A 17,075-nucleotide genomic window follows, 5' to 3' on the forward strand; every position below is an offset into this window, starting at 1 on the left:
CTTTGTCTGGTAACTATGTGATCTAAACTGGTTTCAGCTTGACATCCAATAACAGCATTCACTTACTGAGAAAGAAACTGAGAGCCATAGAGAACTGCACAATGGGAGGGAAGGAAGGAACTGTGACAATAAAACCAATCAAGTCTAGGTCTTAGTCTAAGTATATTTAAATTGTACTAGTCTACACTGGCAGAGTAAAATCACAGTCAGATTATTCATTTAGTTTTAGAAACTATTTTTTAATAGTTAAATGATGTTTCATCCAGATGCTTCTGTCATCTCTGTTTTTAATTTATATTTTGCTTTGTTTATAACACGAAGCAGGAGAAAAAGTCAGAACTAGATGTGGGTGTTTCAAAGTGCAGCTAAAACTGAAATTTGATGTTCTAAGGACAAGGGACTAAGGTGAGTGGTTTCCCACAGAAATGTGGATGTCTTTGAGGATTTCTGCTCTCCTCCTGTCAACAGGAGAGTCCAGAGATAAGAGTAAAGAAGGGACCATTTGAGAAGCAGATGTATATGGCAAGTGTTAGGTGAGGTACAAAGCACAGCTGCCACCTCCAGTCATGCTAGCCCATGACAGATTCTTCCTCTGAGTTCAGTACCTGGGAGATGTGGTTTCCCCCTTTTCAGAATCAACTGGTAACAATGATGACACAGAGACATAAATGTGAAATGAGGCTTGCACCTGTTTTTAAACCATCTCACAGATCAGGCAGGGCTCAGTCAGCTACAAAAAGATGGTAATTTTGATTGTTCATTTGTAATCATGGTTTTCCCGTGAGAATATTTATTCTTTTGATTTTGAGTGACTTCTTCTGAGGATTGAGACATCTACTTAGGCCTCTATGACCAATGAGGAAGACAAAGCAGCACACAAGCCAACAGTTAAGTCTAAATATCCAATAGAGTATCAAAAGGAAGAAGTAGAAGGCGAGTTCTGCTTTTTATATTATAGCAGTGTGATTTTGAAAGACATGGTGTTAACACTTCTTTTCATATGCTGTAATGCATATGCCAGGTGAAAAACAATAAACTAAGAAAGAGATAAAACAGAAAGGGAACAGCCTGAACACTCTCATGGTGAAAACTCATGTCATACATTGTTCAGATAATAAATGACTAGTAGCAATCAAAGAATACCTTCCTGAGCTGGCTCTACAGGTTTTTAATTCCATCTAACACTGAACAGTCAACACTTGTTACTATTTGTCTGCTTAATGCTTATCTTTCCCAAACACTGAGAGTTAAACACACTCTTGTTTCTGCCACTGTCTTTAGAAATCAGACATTAACAAAAGGAAGACACAGCTGTTCTGAATAATTATCTTCTTTTATTGTTCACCCCTGGTTTTGATCGCTTACCATCAAATCTGTTGTTTAGGGCAGTATGGACAATCTGTAACCTACCTGAAGTGATCCCACATCACAGAATGAAAAAGAGGTGGAGTACAGAGATGTTTTTACTCATGAGTTTAGAAATGATCATCATAAAATGGAGAATGGAAACCCTGAGGTTGTTTCAATATGTTTTTAGAGTTGGATACCAGACTGTGTGCTAGCTAATGGAAATGACTTTTTAGCAGTGCGAAGTAATTGTGTAATGTAGCATGGTGTTTGGAGCTTTTTTTTTTTTTGTCATTCCATGCTAACTTTGTATAACAACCTTTAATGTTGCACAGTATTTTTCAACTTGAATAATTTATGCTTTTTCTTATCCTGTTTTTTTCCTTCTGTGAATCTTGTACTAATAGCACATGGACATTGTTAAGGGGTGCTTTATCCTAATGTCTCCTTTTGTTTTATTCAGTAGAAAATTATTTCTCTGATATGCTCAATTACAGTTACTCAGGGAAAAATAACTGCAACAAATACAGTTCTGTGGTATACAGCGAGTGTTAAGGCAGACATACAAACATGAGAATTTTAGCTGAGTGGCCCTTGATATTCGCTGTATTCTTTCATTTTTTTTAATGTGGAAATATTTGTAGTGTGCTTGTTTCTTCCACCCCTGCTTGCACTGCTACTCCTAGTTCAGAAATAACATTTTTTTCTTTGTGTTCATTTTCCTCATCTGGTGCTTTTCTACCATGATAAGATTATTTCTTCAGCAGTACTTTATTCATTCTCTGTCCTTCTGTATTCTCGTTTTGCACTTGTACTTCCAGCTCCTGCACCTAAGGCACTCTGATTTATTGAGCATATATCCAATTGCACTGTTGCTCTGATGATAAAATAATAGGTTTTTTTGTGGGTTTTTTTTTTTTTTTTGTCTTTTCCCTATTTGTGGGATGAAGGAATGGAGAAAAAAATGTGAAGGAAAGAATTTCAGCCTGTCTTTGCCGCTGTATTATCATGGAGGTCTGGCATAGGAACACCTGCATACAAAGAAATGCTGCTCAAGCTCCCCCAGCATATCCGCTTTGCCTTGCCCATCCCACAGGAGCCCCTTCCTCAGCTCCATCTTTAAATGTCTTTGTGGCTGAAAGAAGAGCAGGTAGCCCATGAAATTGTATCTGAATGGGTATATGAATTTTCATGAATCTGCATCTTCACATAACCTATGAAAAAAAAAAAGCAGAGGCAAAAAGGAAGGAAAGGAGACAGGGAGGATTTTATGGAATATAATGGTAGTAACAGATGATATACTGATGTGATGAGAGTAGGCAGTCATCTGTCAGAGGCAAGGACCTGGAAAATGTGAGGCACATACACACAAAAATTCTAGTGTTGCCTGCTATTATTGGAAGCTCAGGCTGAGCACCAAAATCCAATGGTACTTTCTGAGTGCTTAACTCTCTCGTCAGAGGATGTGCATTGTGCTCACGCATTTCTTCCAGGCCTATTCTCATTCTCTCCTTACTCCCAATTGCTGTACTACCCTTTCTTAATTGGATGCCTTGAGTGGCTATGATCCTTCCCATTTCTTTAGACAGGTAAAAGTCAGCAACTCTGGGAAATGCAGCCACTAGCCTGCTGGCCATGAATGCTCTCAGTGACACATCAGCCCCCTCCTGATAACTGTGGGGACAGTGTACTCCTTTTGTGGTTTTGGGTACGTTCACAGGCTACAGACAGTGCCTAATGCTGACATGTTCCCAGACTGTGCTTAAAATTCTCAAGGCTTTTATATAACTCTGAATATAAAAATGCTTTATGTATATGAAAGACAAATATTATATTTTTGTTTTCTTCCAGTTCAGAAGTGGAATTCAAAATCTTGCTGAACCATTTGAGAACTGGGTTATGCCCCTGAGGAGAACAGAGAAACACAATACTAGATCAGATGCAGAGAATAAAAGTTTCTGAGATCTGTTTGAACATGTGGGGAATAGATCACACTGATGATAATAAACAACAACAGAAAAAAAGAAAAAAAATGCATGTGAGAGAGGAAAATGTTTTCATTTTACTCTGGGCAAAAAAAGCTTTTTTTTGTTTTTGGGTTTTTTTTTGTTTTTGTTTTTGTTTTTGTTTTTAATCTTAGTTCAGAGGGAATAAAGTCGCCAAAAAGATCAGTTCAGGAAAGCATAAAAGCAAAGCCTGCATCAAATACATGAAGGCTCACATGAGAATGAAGTTTCACAAAGTAATGCAAAATCAGACATGGAAGAGACGTACTGTTATTTATATATGAAATTATATGTGACCTGTCTTGATTGCCAATATTTTATATACCTGTCAGATGTATGATAGAGCTGTGTCCCCTCAGAAAGCTTTTCTCAGTTGTCTGGTTTATATGATTATATGACAAATTCCAACTGAAGAACTTCAAGTGACTCGAAAAGTTAATTACATTATTTTCAACCATAAACAAAATATTGGTTATTCAGAATCATTCCTCAAGACAAAGCAAGAAATCAGGAGCAGAAAAGAATTCTCAGCTCCACCTCTGGAAAACAGTCTTTCTGCAGAGTAGTGCTTTGTGTGGAAAAAGCACTGGGTATGTGACCTGCAAAGGGTGTCACATTACTGTGAACTAATAGAAGATACCATGAAGCAAAGCTACCCTTCAGGGTAGGTATAGCCTTAGATTCTGTCTTGCTGCTTGGGAGAATGGTTCATGGTCTAGTGGTCATAACAGGTAGAAATGTACTTTGTCTCAGAATTATTTTAATAACGACACTGTTTCATTTAGAAACACTCAACGTTTTTATATTATTACTTGTCTTTCCCAGATGTAGAACTGGGTATAGGTTTCCAGACCAAATGGCGTATTTAGGCTTGTTAAAAATGTCTATGTCAGAACAAATGTGACCTCCCAAAAGCAGATGGCACTATGCTGTTTCTGATCTGTAAATACTGCCCATCCCTAGTGAGCAGCTGGTGGCACATCTTTGTTCTGAAGGTAAAAAACATTAACATTTCTCCTCTAACCCTCATAACATTTAACCAGCTGCAGAAAAGCTTTCCTAGCTTTCACAGGGTCACTCTCAAGACCCTGTGTCTGCCCCACCCTTCTAAACTCAGACTCCTGCACCTAGTGTTTGAGCTATGCTGCATGTATGCCTATGTCCACTCTTGTATCTTCCCAACCTTCATCCCTTGACTTGACTTTCTAACTTGAGCAAGGCCCTGACACAACCCTATAGACCTACCCAGTGGCCTGGGCTCTCCACAGATGTGTGTTAGCTGTGCTAACCCAGGCCTGCTCTTTGCACTCTGTTTCTGCAAGATTCTTGGAAGGATGCTGCCTAGTGATCCTATTGCTCTCTGCTAGTTTATCAAAGCCAGAAGAGATGTTGTTTTTTTAGAAAATATTTTTTCTTCTGATGTGGATATTGGATCATTATGAGATCAGGACTCATGTCCATACTCTCACTGAGAGGTCATTGAGATTGGTCTTAATGTACTGTATTGTTTTAATCCAGTCCATGTTTTCTACAAAATACTTTTTTTTTCTCTCTTCTTGGATGCCTCAAAGTTACCATGGAGACACTTTAATTTTAAAGCATAACAAAATCATTTAGGAAAGCTGCAGGTGTATTAGCTTTATTTCTTTATTGCATAGGCAGAGGTATAATAGCATTACTGGCATAGTAAGATAGATAGATATTGTGATGCTATCACCTCTGAATGACTTATCTTATATGTAGCCCAGGCTTGTTGAATAAATTTTGAAGGAAAATAGAGACAGGAACAAGTGTGTCCAGGGTAAGGGGAAAGAATTTGAGAACAAACTGTTACTTCAATAAATAATAGATTCAAGAGAATAATACGTACTTTCCAAATATATGAAAGATACTCTTTTCTTCAAGAGTTTCTGATTTTTTTACTAGTTATAAATTGAGTTTGAGAGGTTGTAGGACTGAGCCTGAACTAGCTATCACATTTTTCTCATTGCTGTGACAGTTTAAGAACAAACTTATGACCTCACCAATTTTGAAAACGAGCAAATTAACTGCTGTCAGTGCTAGGAGGTAAACACTGTAAATTCTACTATGTTATTGTAGAAATAAGGTTTTATATTGTAATATATATTATTTTATCACAAGAAAACACTTGTATAAGTTTTGAGAAATAAGCACTTAAAGCAATTATTACATGTGGAAGTATTAGAATGGAATGAAGCTAGATCTAACCTTTGTGTATAGCTGGCTTGAGATGGTGATGTGCACTTGGATCCATGAAGGACTGAAAAAATTCAAGTTACGTAATGTAGCCAAGTGTTTCCAGGAAGATCTAAAATTTGTCACAAAAAAAGAAAAAGAAAAAGAAGAAGAAAAAGAAAAAGAAAAAGAAAAAGAAAAAGAAAAAGAAAAAGAAAAAGAAAAAGAAAAAGAAAAAGAAAAAGAAAAAGAAAAAGAAAAAGAAAAAGAAAGAAAAAGAAAAAGAAAAAGAAAAAGGAAAAGGAAAAGGAAAAGAAAAAGAAAAAGAAAAAGAAAAAGAAAAAGAAAAAGAAAAAGAAAAAGAAAAAGAAAAAGGAAAAGGAAAAGGAAAAGGAAAAGAAAAAGAAAAAGAAAAAGAAAAAGAAAAAGAAAAAGAAAAAGAAAAAGAAAAAGAAAAAGAAAAAGGAGAGAGAGAAAGAGAAAGAAAAAGAAAAAGAAAAAGAAAAAGAAAAACAGACTCCAGATTGGAAAAATCATTGTATCTTAAGAATATTGCAGCTCTGCCAAAAGAACCCTAACAATTTTTTTCACTGTTATACTTCATTGAAAACAAGCTTGAAATAGTCATTGCTGGTCTGTAGCATTAAACAGAAGAGAAAACCTATTCCTTGGCAGATCACTGTCCTCCTAAAACACTAGATGGTTCTGTAGCTAAATGAGCTGCAGAGTTCTTGCAAAATGCAAAGATTTAACCATTTTACTACATACTAAAATGTAGGTCTCTGCTGCTGAGCTGAACTGGTTTCTGAGCTGCAGGGCACAATTAGACATACAGTATTGCCTTTTTCATTCAAATTGTTGAAATGATTGTTTTCAGCAGGATAGAAAACAATTGGACAAAGCAGTTCCTATAGCCAAGTAATGAGGCCTATGAGCCAAAGAAATGTTTATTACAAACTCAAAAGTTATTGCAGTGACAATTATCCTTCCAGATCTCAGTAGGAAGGGAAGGGAAAGAGAAGTTATATTAGGTAAAAGAGAGTCAATTGCATTGAACTTTGTGTCTCTAAATGAAAGACTAGTTTGGGCTTGTGGAAAATTGATCAGCAGAACATACTTTTGTTATCATCTGGTAATCATGGAGACGAAAGTTTGCAGGCAAATGCCACTGGATAGTAGATAAGATTCATATAACCACATTTAGAAGACTTATGGAGCAAATTGGTGTTTGAGAGTAAATTACCTAGACATGCTTTTAGAGCACGGACTTCTTAGCTACAAGGCATCTTTTCCCAGAAACAAAATAAATGATACACTTCTCTGTTAGCTGTGTGAAAAGGTAAGAGGAGGAAAACTGACAAAGTGGTGTAGGAACTGCACATTTTCTCTATAGCTAGACCTGTTGGAAACAGATATTAAAATTGGAGATAATGGAACTAGTTCGATTTTTAAATGTCACAGGCTCCACCCGACTCTTTTTGAGGTCCAGTCCTGAGAGGCCCTTCTGCTCAGAGTCTACTCCTCCAGGAACTGCAGAGGTGTCTCAAGACTCTTCTGAGATGAGTTGCACAGTGACATCTGCCCCTGCACCAAGCCAGAGCTAGCACCTGCAGCCACTCAGGAGGGCTCATCAACTCTGAATTGGTTACACAATAGCTGCGCTCATGAGCCAGCAGCTGTCATACAGCCAAGTTGTCACACATCTGCACCTGTCCACAGGACAGACTTCATTAGCCAGACCCAGCATGTGAAGGAGCTGGACTGTTGAGACTGTTCAACCCAGAGAAGAGAAGGCTTGAGGGGACCTTATATATCTATATAAAGATTAAGGAAGGGTGCAGTGAAGATGGAACCAGTAGTGCCCAGTGCCAAGACAAGTGGCAATGGGCACATTGGAGATTCCAATGAAGCTAATGCATCTATGGAGTTTACTTAAGGCATAATTTCTGTGCCCTTATGCTCAAAACCTAAAGCATAAAAAGGAGCTACCAGAAATATACAGAAAGAGGGTACACTTTTGTGCTGTGTGAGTGATCAAGCACTGACACCAGCTGTCCAGAGAGTCTGTGGATTGTCCTTAAAATTCTTAAAAATGCAGCTGAACACTGTCCTGGAACCCGGCACAGGATGTTCCTGAGGAACAGGGTTCTCCTCATGATGTTTGAGCATGGGCAGTGGACCGATTGGCATCCAGCAGCCCTTTCCTTTCACCATTCTGTGGTTCTGTGATTCTGTGAAACTGAATCTATTGCTGATATCATGGAAGAGAAATGAAAGATAACCGGGAGGAGGAACACAGATCTAGCTCCTTTCGTCTTCCTACTTCACCCCATTTGAATGTGTATCTGGCCAGGGCTGCACCTTGGTTGGTGGTTCTGCATTGGGTTATGTACTCATTAATAAAGCAATTGGTCTACGTGGCTTAAGAATTTCTCTGAAAGAATATATTCTTTGCAGGAATGCTTCATTGTGTGGCTGGTCTTTATCTCAAGAGGTGGGAGCAGTTCTGGAGAGGTGAACTGAATTTTATATAATTATAACATTTGCTGCTAACCATGAAGGGTTATTATGTACTTGTAATGACTCTTAATAAAGTACTATGGATCAACTCCAAAGCAAAATAATTGCATTGGGATTTGCTGCCTTTTTTTTTCACTTTTTCCCCTTCTTTATAATTGGATAGTGCTACTAAAGAACATCATTTATTCTAAGTACATGAGGTTACCTCTTTCAAAGGGTACAAGGTCTGTCTTGGGATCAGTACTCTTCAACATCTTTATTGATGACATAGGTAGTGGGATTGAGTATACCCTCAGCAAGTTTGCAGATGACACCAAGCTGTGTAGTGCAGCTGATAAAACACAAGTAAGGGATGCCATCCAGAGGGACCTGGACTGGCTTGAAAATTGAGCCACTGGGAACCTAATGAAATTCAGCAAGGCCAAGTGCAAGGTATTGCAATCCCAGGTATGTATACTGGGAGAAGAATTCACTCAGAGCAGCTCTGAAGAGAACTACTTGGGGATCCTGAATATTTAATTCTTTTAAAAGTTATTTTTACTGACAACAATCACTACCAGATGGTTTCCAAAACTTTGAAGAGTTTCCCTTTTTCTAGTCTAGAAAACACTGTAGAAGTGGAGATCATTGCAGATGGCAGTTTCCTATACAAAAGCAAAATTGTTGGAGACACCAAATCAGCTAGCAAGGCTGAAGTTTATATTGTGGAACTATTTAATTCTCATTTCAGTGAAGCTAATTTTCACATAAAAAACAGCCATGACCGTCTCTTCAATATTTTAGCTCTTGAAGTTTCTTAGAATTTGAATTTACAAGATGCTGTGGGACAAGGGTATCAACAGACTGCAGAGTTTCTAACTGTATAATCACATAATTTTTGCTGGCTTTGTTTGAAAACATAAATGAGGTCTCAAGACTGAAATACAAAGGACTTCCATGAAAGCACTTTCCTTATTCTGAGTTAAACTTTCATTCTGGTTACAGTATGAGTGTGGCTGTTACCCTCAGCTTTCACACAGCACTTCATTACACTAGCAATTCACCATTTTTCGTATTCCCTTTGACCATGCAGTTTGCACTCTTCTTTAAATATAAGACAAAGTGTATGGCACATTAGGAGGGTTGCTAAAGACAGATCTATGAATCTCCTGTGCCTTGAACTGAGTGTTTTTTGAGCAGACATCCAGTCCAGTTTCACACAAAATAGGCACAATAATTTGTGCTGATATTTCTGCCAGGTGGGTTTGTCTAGAAGAAACCTGTCTGTGCCAAGAAAGGCAGTAGAATTAGGAGAGGGTATTTAGCATTTTGTAATACTAGTGGACACTTTCACTGTCTTCACTACTGTGGGACATGGGAAGAGTCAGGTTGTGAGATGACCCTGGCAATAGAAAGGCTATGGATTCTCCCTATAGAGAAGGAATTTTCAGAAATAGTTTCATGGCAATCTCCAGAATGCCTGCCTGTCTGCAGTAAATTCAGGGTTTTGGGAAGCCTTTTGCATATATTTTAACAGACATGAGCATTTCGTTAGGTGATTTCCCTGAGCATCATGTCTCTTGGATGGGAGCATTGCAAAGGCAGAACATGTGCATCTCGGCCCAATGTTTCAACTCTTCAGTCCTCTATCCCCTTTCCAACTACTTGAACTGCTTCATTCAGATCTCAGCAAGTATGCAATAGGAAACAGACACATTCTTCTCAGAATAGCTCATTAGATTTGACAACTTTCCTGACTTTTAGAGGAAGAGTTAGTACCCTTTGTGTTAGCAGAAGTGTGCACTGATTGTACAACTACTAACAGTGGATAGACAAAAGTGAATGATGATTCTTGAGCTTTGTCAAATGTAATAACGGGAAAATCTATCCAGTTCACTTTTTTTCTCGTTTTCTTCAACATTCACTAAGTAATAAAAAGATGAAGAAAGTGAACAACTTTTCCTGGTCTGGTCATTGTTCATGTCATTCACTTGTTTTGCTTTCCATTAGCTATTTGATTTTTAACCTTATACGATTGAGCCTGGAAAAATACATATTTTCATTCCTGTTGTTTAGAGAGGACTATCACAATAAAGAAAATGTCTAAAGGAGTAAATACAGTATCTAAATCTTATCTGACTGCCCCCCTTCATCCCACACCAAGACTTGGACACCTGCAATCAGCTGTTAGAAACCTGAGCAGCACAGATTTGAAGGAAGTGGAGATACACAATCATATTTGGTGGTCTAGCAATATTTCCCAGCACTCTTTCCTGCCAGGGCCATTGGGAGTGCCTATGCTCTGCTTAGATTTCTTTCATGCTTTCCTATACTTACATTCAAATCTTTAATTTCTATCTCATTTCTCTGTTACTGAAGGCCAGATTGTTCTAAGAGGAGCAATCATTGCAGGAATATAACTGAGTGTTATGAACAAAACATGTTGACTTTAATGAAGTAGAGATTAAAATCGTATAAAGAAAAGCAGCTTAAGTTTAGAGTGGACTTGGTAGTGTTAGGACTTGATAATCTTATAGGTTTGTTCCAAAGTAAATAATTCTATGATTCTATGAATCTATGAAGAGGTAAACAAATTATAATCAATGTCTTGAAGCTACAGCACAAGGCAAATAAATAAATAACGGATTAAGTGTATCTTCTTTCTGTATATTTCTGGTAGCTCCATTTTATGCTTTAGGTTTTGAACATAAGGGCACAGAAATTATGCCTTAAGTAAACTCCAGAGATTCATTAGCTTCATATAATATTTACATTTTGAATCAAATTATAATTGGAAAAAAATATGAATATTTCCACATCATGGTCTGGAAATACCAAAATGTTGTCACTGTCTCTTAAAGTTACTGTTATGCCTTTCCAGAAAGATTTTGAACAATTGGAGAGTTTGTAAAGTTACGACAGTAGGATGGAAAATAATTAACTAAGGAAGACTTTGACACAATTTTTTCATGGGGTTTTGTTAATCACTGAAATCAGAAATTTACTAGATAGTTCATTGCTATCATATCCTGTAAGCACACATCAATCAAGATTTGGCAGACAGATTCTGACCTCTCTTCAATGCCTTAGCCAAAAAGGCAGTGTGACAACATACCTAGTCTTCTCAAAGAGAAGAGATTTTAGATATTTCAGTATGACAGACTATCAAGTAGAAACAAAATAAATGACTACCTTCAAAAAATTACAGTGATTTATTAAGGTAGCCAATATACTTCTCCTGAATAATTCTTGGTAAAGTTATCTTCTGGTGATTATTCTCTGTTCATTCTCCTAACTTCAGGAAAAGGCCAGCTTTACTTAAAACTGTCAGTGAATGTTGAGCTTTTTTTTTTTTTAGAATATATAGCATTTAAGAGCTACAAAAGCACTACAAACATTTTAACTTGAAAAAGCCACAGATTAACATTATTTTATATTTCTCTTTCTCTTTTCCTGGACTCTGTATGAAAATATTTTTTTCCAGTTCCCATGACCATGTTATTTTTCAGCAAAATGCGAAAAGATCTCAGGTACATGTATTCTAGACTTTCTACTAACTTAACGATTATAGGCAATCTAGCATCCATCTAGTGTTCAGATGAATTAAAATGAGCTGTTACACTTCTGAAAAATGCAGGATGTTTTGACTATAAATCAAAAACTAATTTGCTCATTCTTACTTTCATTAATATTTCATAAAGTTATGAAATTGCTTTCATATGGTTTCACACTGAACATATGCAAGGAGGAAATGTGATAAATCATTCAGTGTGTAACAGCTAGAATGATGGAAATGAACTGAATTCCAAAAATATTAGTAGGTCCTTAGCCAAAGACTACATAGCTCTCAGAATGTTTAGAGACAATATTCCTTCTGTATTTTCCCTGCCTAGGAATATTGAGATTTATGCTCAGCAAGCCATAGAAAGTTGCCGAGACAGCACTAACCCTGAAGTTTAATGTCTATTTTATTTTATTTTAATTCTCATCAGTCCTTCATTGCTATTTCTTGGTGGTCCAACAGGCTGAAGTCTTAATCTTGAGAGAAACTCTGAAAATTCTTTGAGACTGTAGTTCAAACAAAAATTCCAACAAAACACCCTAGGCAACCAGTATCAGAACATACCTACCAATTATAACTTGTTCATAATGATGAAGACTTTGCCCTTTGGAGAGTATCAGCTGGAGGAAATAAGGGAAAGAAATTGATTTTTTTTTTAGAATCTTCATTACTATGAAATTATTTTTCTCTGGAAGCTCATTTTCCATGCAGGCTTATTTTTTAAGAGCAATATAGTAGTGTTCTAAGCTACTGTAAGTTTTTTGGTTCATATTGCAAGAAGCTATGGATTTGAAGACTGCTACAGCACCTAACGTTCGATAGAGCTGAAAGCAATAGAGGTGTATACAACACATATATGTATATTTTAAATCTTTGAAGATTTCTTATATATATACTCATAAATGTTAACAATAGTCATGTATAACCTATGCAGATATCCTAGGCTTTGGATTATGAGAGTCCATTTCACGGTGGTCTTCTTGTGTCACTTCACATAAAGCACTTGAATTCTTCCTTCATTCTTGCTTATAGGAATTAGCTAATAATGAAATAAGAATATCTGACCGTTCCTCTGGTCCATGCCTTATTCAGAAAAACTTCTTTTTGATATTTTGTAGCATTTTATAGGCTTTTTCTCAGTTATCAATTCTATAAGACACCTCCTTATTAATGAAGTTATTCAGTTATTTAGCTTCAATACATGACACAAGAATTATTAGTCAGTCACATAGATGGTATAGTAGCAGATACGAAGGCAGGATTTTTATAATTATCTAAATGAGCTGAACATCTTGTTATTATAGATGACTGTCAGTATAAGTGATCTGAGGTATTTAATTTTACAATAAAATAAGCTCAAAATAAATAAACTTATTTTTTTCAAAGTCTAAGTAGTACAAGGAAAGATTTTGTACATTATTGCCATTATTAGCATTAATGCAGTAAGAAACGAAGCAGCTATGTAATATAAGCACAACTGACTGCCCATCTGTTTTTAAGATTTTCCTGGCAGTCATCAGTATTGCACTAATGAATTTTTGTGTACAAAACTGTAGGAAAAAGGATTTGTTCATGATCTCCTAGAGAGTATGTGACAAAAATTAACCACATATACTGATGTAGCAGAGTATTTCTTTAACACTACTTTTTCTTAGTCACCTTCCTGTAAAAGGGTACCTTTTAAATTTAATCATTCACAACAATTTTGAATGTAAAACATTTCATGAGAGTCATTAACAAGCTTTTTAGATCCACTACTGTTCATGTGAAAGACTTCTAAAGGAATCTCACAGTGATAGATTGTATATAGTTGATTTTCTGGCAAACAGCCACATTTTTACTATTACTCTTTTGGGTTTCATTGGATTTGAATCCTTGAAAAGCAGGTTAAAAAAAGATTGGATAGGAGAAAAAAAATCTCAGCTGGAATTCAAACCTGAAAACTTATTTTGAAATCAATAGAGAATTAAATGAAGGAAAGGATTTCAGTCCGAGTAAGAGTTTCAGAATGATTTTCTCTCTCATAATTGTACTAGCTGTGATCCCCAAACCTGAGATATTTTCTCTGAGGATTTAGTCTTTCAGCTATAGCAGAACACTAGCTGATAGCTTTGTGTTTATGCCAGCAAATGAAGGCAATATCTATATGGAGATGTCTTTCAGCCCTCAAGCTTGCTTTCTATTATTCAGCACAACAGCCTTGTGTCTAAATCATCACAGGTTAGGATCATTTCCATAGCAGCTGTTCTTCTGGCTAGTAAGGATTGTCTGTTCCTACCACGTGTGCAGATCAGTACTAACCCACACTCAACAGGCAAAACCTTCCATGACCATAATGTTCTGGTGAGTCCCTCACCATTTCTCACAATTAATTTGATGTGATTTTAAAATAATTTGCATGAATTGAAATGCTTCCATCCTTCATATTCCTTGCTATATCTAAGGTATTCTATTTTATATTGCCCTGCAATAGATTTCAGATGCTATGCTGATACTGATAAGAGAACTTAGTTTCCCTACTGATTATTGGCTTCCATGGTGCTTTGTATATGTCATGCTAATAACAGTGAATGAAAATTGCCTTCTCATAGGCATACTGATGAAGAGACAATGAATGAATAACCTTTCCATGTTCAAGTTTTCTTTTAAATAGGTAGACAAGATGAAAATATTTTTGAAAAAATGTGAAGCTAGAAATATGTAGACTGAAAAGGAGACAAAATTTTGAAAACCTGGTGAAATAAAACTAGCCATTTGTAACGCTTATAATGGGCAATGTAGCCTTCCCTTCAGTCACCTGTATAGCTACTTATCCACAGTCATGTAAGGACTGTGACAGTCAGTTCATGTAAAATTAAGGGTGTGCATGAGAGAATTGAGAGGTCTGCTGGCTTACAGGATCTTGTACTGTTTGATACCAAAAAGAAAAAGAAACAAAACGAGGAGACAGTTGTACTTGGCAAGTGTAAACACAGTGTGAGTGTGACAGTGATGCCACTTAACAAGAGCATTTCTCTTGACACGCCATAGTGATACAGAAACTCAGTACTGCCTTGAACAATAGTCTGATATCCCTGGACTCACACTGTGAGCTCAAGTATACGTGAGCAACTGATGACAGTAAGTGAGAGCAGAGCACACTAAAACACTTGGTGAAGCTTGTAATCTACTCACTTGGGTTGGCCCAGAAACATCAGCATATTCTGGTTAAAAAATATCATTTTAGCATTCAGTCATAGTAACCAGGATACATAGGCTGCTCTCCTTAATGTGAACTCCTCTTACATTTGCCTCAAAAGCGAAAAAAAAAAAAAAAGAAAAAAAAAGGTGCCATTCTTAGGGACATACAACACAGTCCACATTTCTGTTGATGGGGCTAAAACAAAATTTGTGGAGAGAGAATCAGTCAGGAGAATCACAGCAAAGGAAATCTGTATTAGTTACAAAACGTCTCTTGAAAGTAGAGAGGATCTTCTGTTCACTGGAAATTTTGTGACTACACCTTGAACATCATGATTGATTTTAAAAGATTACTGTGGACAGACAAATGAAATATCTGAATAGAAATGTCAAGGAGTTGTTGTTATTCCTTTATTTGTTTGGTTTTGTGATATTCTTTCCAAATGTTCTCTGTCAGAGATTCAACAAAAATTTGTCCTTTGGAGTAAAATTCTAGAATTGTCTATTGGCCAAAATTACCAGAGATGCTAATGAATGTTTTCTACAAATAAATGGCTATATTAATTAGCAATGGAAATGGATTTTTCAATATACAAAGTCATCAAGGCATCAATGCCACAGACATTAGTAATATCACGTCCCTTAAAGGAACTTGTCAAAGGCATTAAAATCAAGAGCCAGAAAATAACCCTTGCTCTCCTTGGTATGTGCAAAGCTTTTGTGAGTGATTATGATTAAATTTATGAAGTGACATAAGGAAAGCCCATTCTCTTCACTGAAAATGAATTGCTTTAACAGACTAACATTATCTAGTCTAAGCTTTCAATTTATAAGTTAATTTATAATAAAATAGAGCATTTTCAGAGAATCTACTGACTGCAAGGAGAATATCCCACTCCTTTTGATACTTACGTTTCCCTAAAGACTGAGAATTCTGGAGATTTTCAATTTATATGTTTTTAGTGTGATCTGTACAGTTGAAATTTTAGCTCTCATAAATTTGCAAAAGGCAGAATAAATCAAACTGGCTTTATTTTAGGTAATATTTGAAATGTAAAAGAAATAAATTGGGAGACTTTTTCTCCTGCCTTTTTATTTTAAACTTCTGAAAGGAACAGCTGTTTTCTTCCATATAGAATGAAAAGTCTTTTGTATGCCTACACATTCTCATTGTTATGTCTGAGCAAAATACTTCGCAGTGTTTCAAGGCAGACTTTGCTGCTCTTGACATAGAAATCTGTCAGTAGAAGAGTTTGGGTTTTCTTTTTTCATCTTTCTCCAGAATGTTCCCTGGCTTTGTGTGTTACCTGAATTCTCCACCAAGGTAAAATGCAGGTGAAATATAGAAGCTGCTTTCCACGCATTAGATAAGGTCCACGGGTAGATTCTGATACAAGCAAGGAATGGTGAAAATGACAGTGGTAGCTGGGAGGACTCCTTTCTTTCTTTCTCTTCTATTCCAGAGCTTGTTGGCTTGCTCTCAGCATAGAAAATGCCATAGAAGAGAGAGAGATTCTAGAATTGGAGGCTAGTGACCCCAGTCTCAGGTCATTAACTACAGACACCAGATTCCTGGCTGTATTCCCTAGGTTTCATATATACTATCCATATGTCTGATAACATAAGTGCTCTTGACAGAGATAGTTCCTTAATCCATGCATTTTCACTGTGTCTTGTTCTCATTCTTTCTTCTGGCATTTTAGTGCAAATGACAAGGGGAGATTCGACCAGAAATTTATTTTTGGTGTTTCTGTAGCTACTCCATAATATACAGAAGTTAACCACCTTCTGGGAGTGGGGGGAGGTTTAGGGTTATCCCCACCTGTTCTCATGATGCAACAATTGCATCTTCACATGTAGAGGAGTGGTCTGTTCTGTATCAGAGTTTTTGTTATGGGAGTGGTCAACTATATTAAATTTAGCATATGGTAGTCTAAAAGCTAAATAACTTTTCTTTGGGCTTTCCTGGTGCTACTACCACATAAATCATAAATTACCTGGGGACTGTAGCCACATGCAAGGCTCAGGCGAGAAGTAACTCTAGCAGTTCTGGTGCTTTTTAAGACCAGACAATGTTCCCTACTTTTTTTGGGTTAACTGGGGTGAGCAGTAAACAATGATATAGCTACATGCAAAGACTTTTAAGTCTTTCATTCTTGGAAAGTTGCCAACAGATTTTCAATGCTATTAATCTTGCTAGTGGTGACTAATTTTATGTGGAGATCTTGATACTCTTTTTTCTTTTTGTCCTTAGACAAAAGATTTGAAGAGAATTTGACATTAAA

The sequence above is a fragment of the Cyrtonyx montezumae genome, unplaced genomic scaffold (assembly GCF_038088225.1).
Source record: "Cyrtonyx montezumae isolate F1298 unplaced genomic scaffold, pur_monq_1.0 scaffold_0, whole genome shotgun sequence".
Classification (NCBI taxonomy): Eukaryota; Metazoa; Chordata; class Aves; order Galliformes; family Odontophoridae; genus Cyrtonyx; species Cyrtonyx montezumae.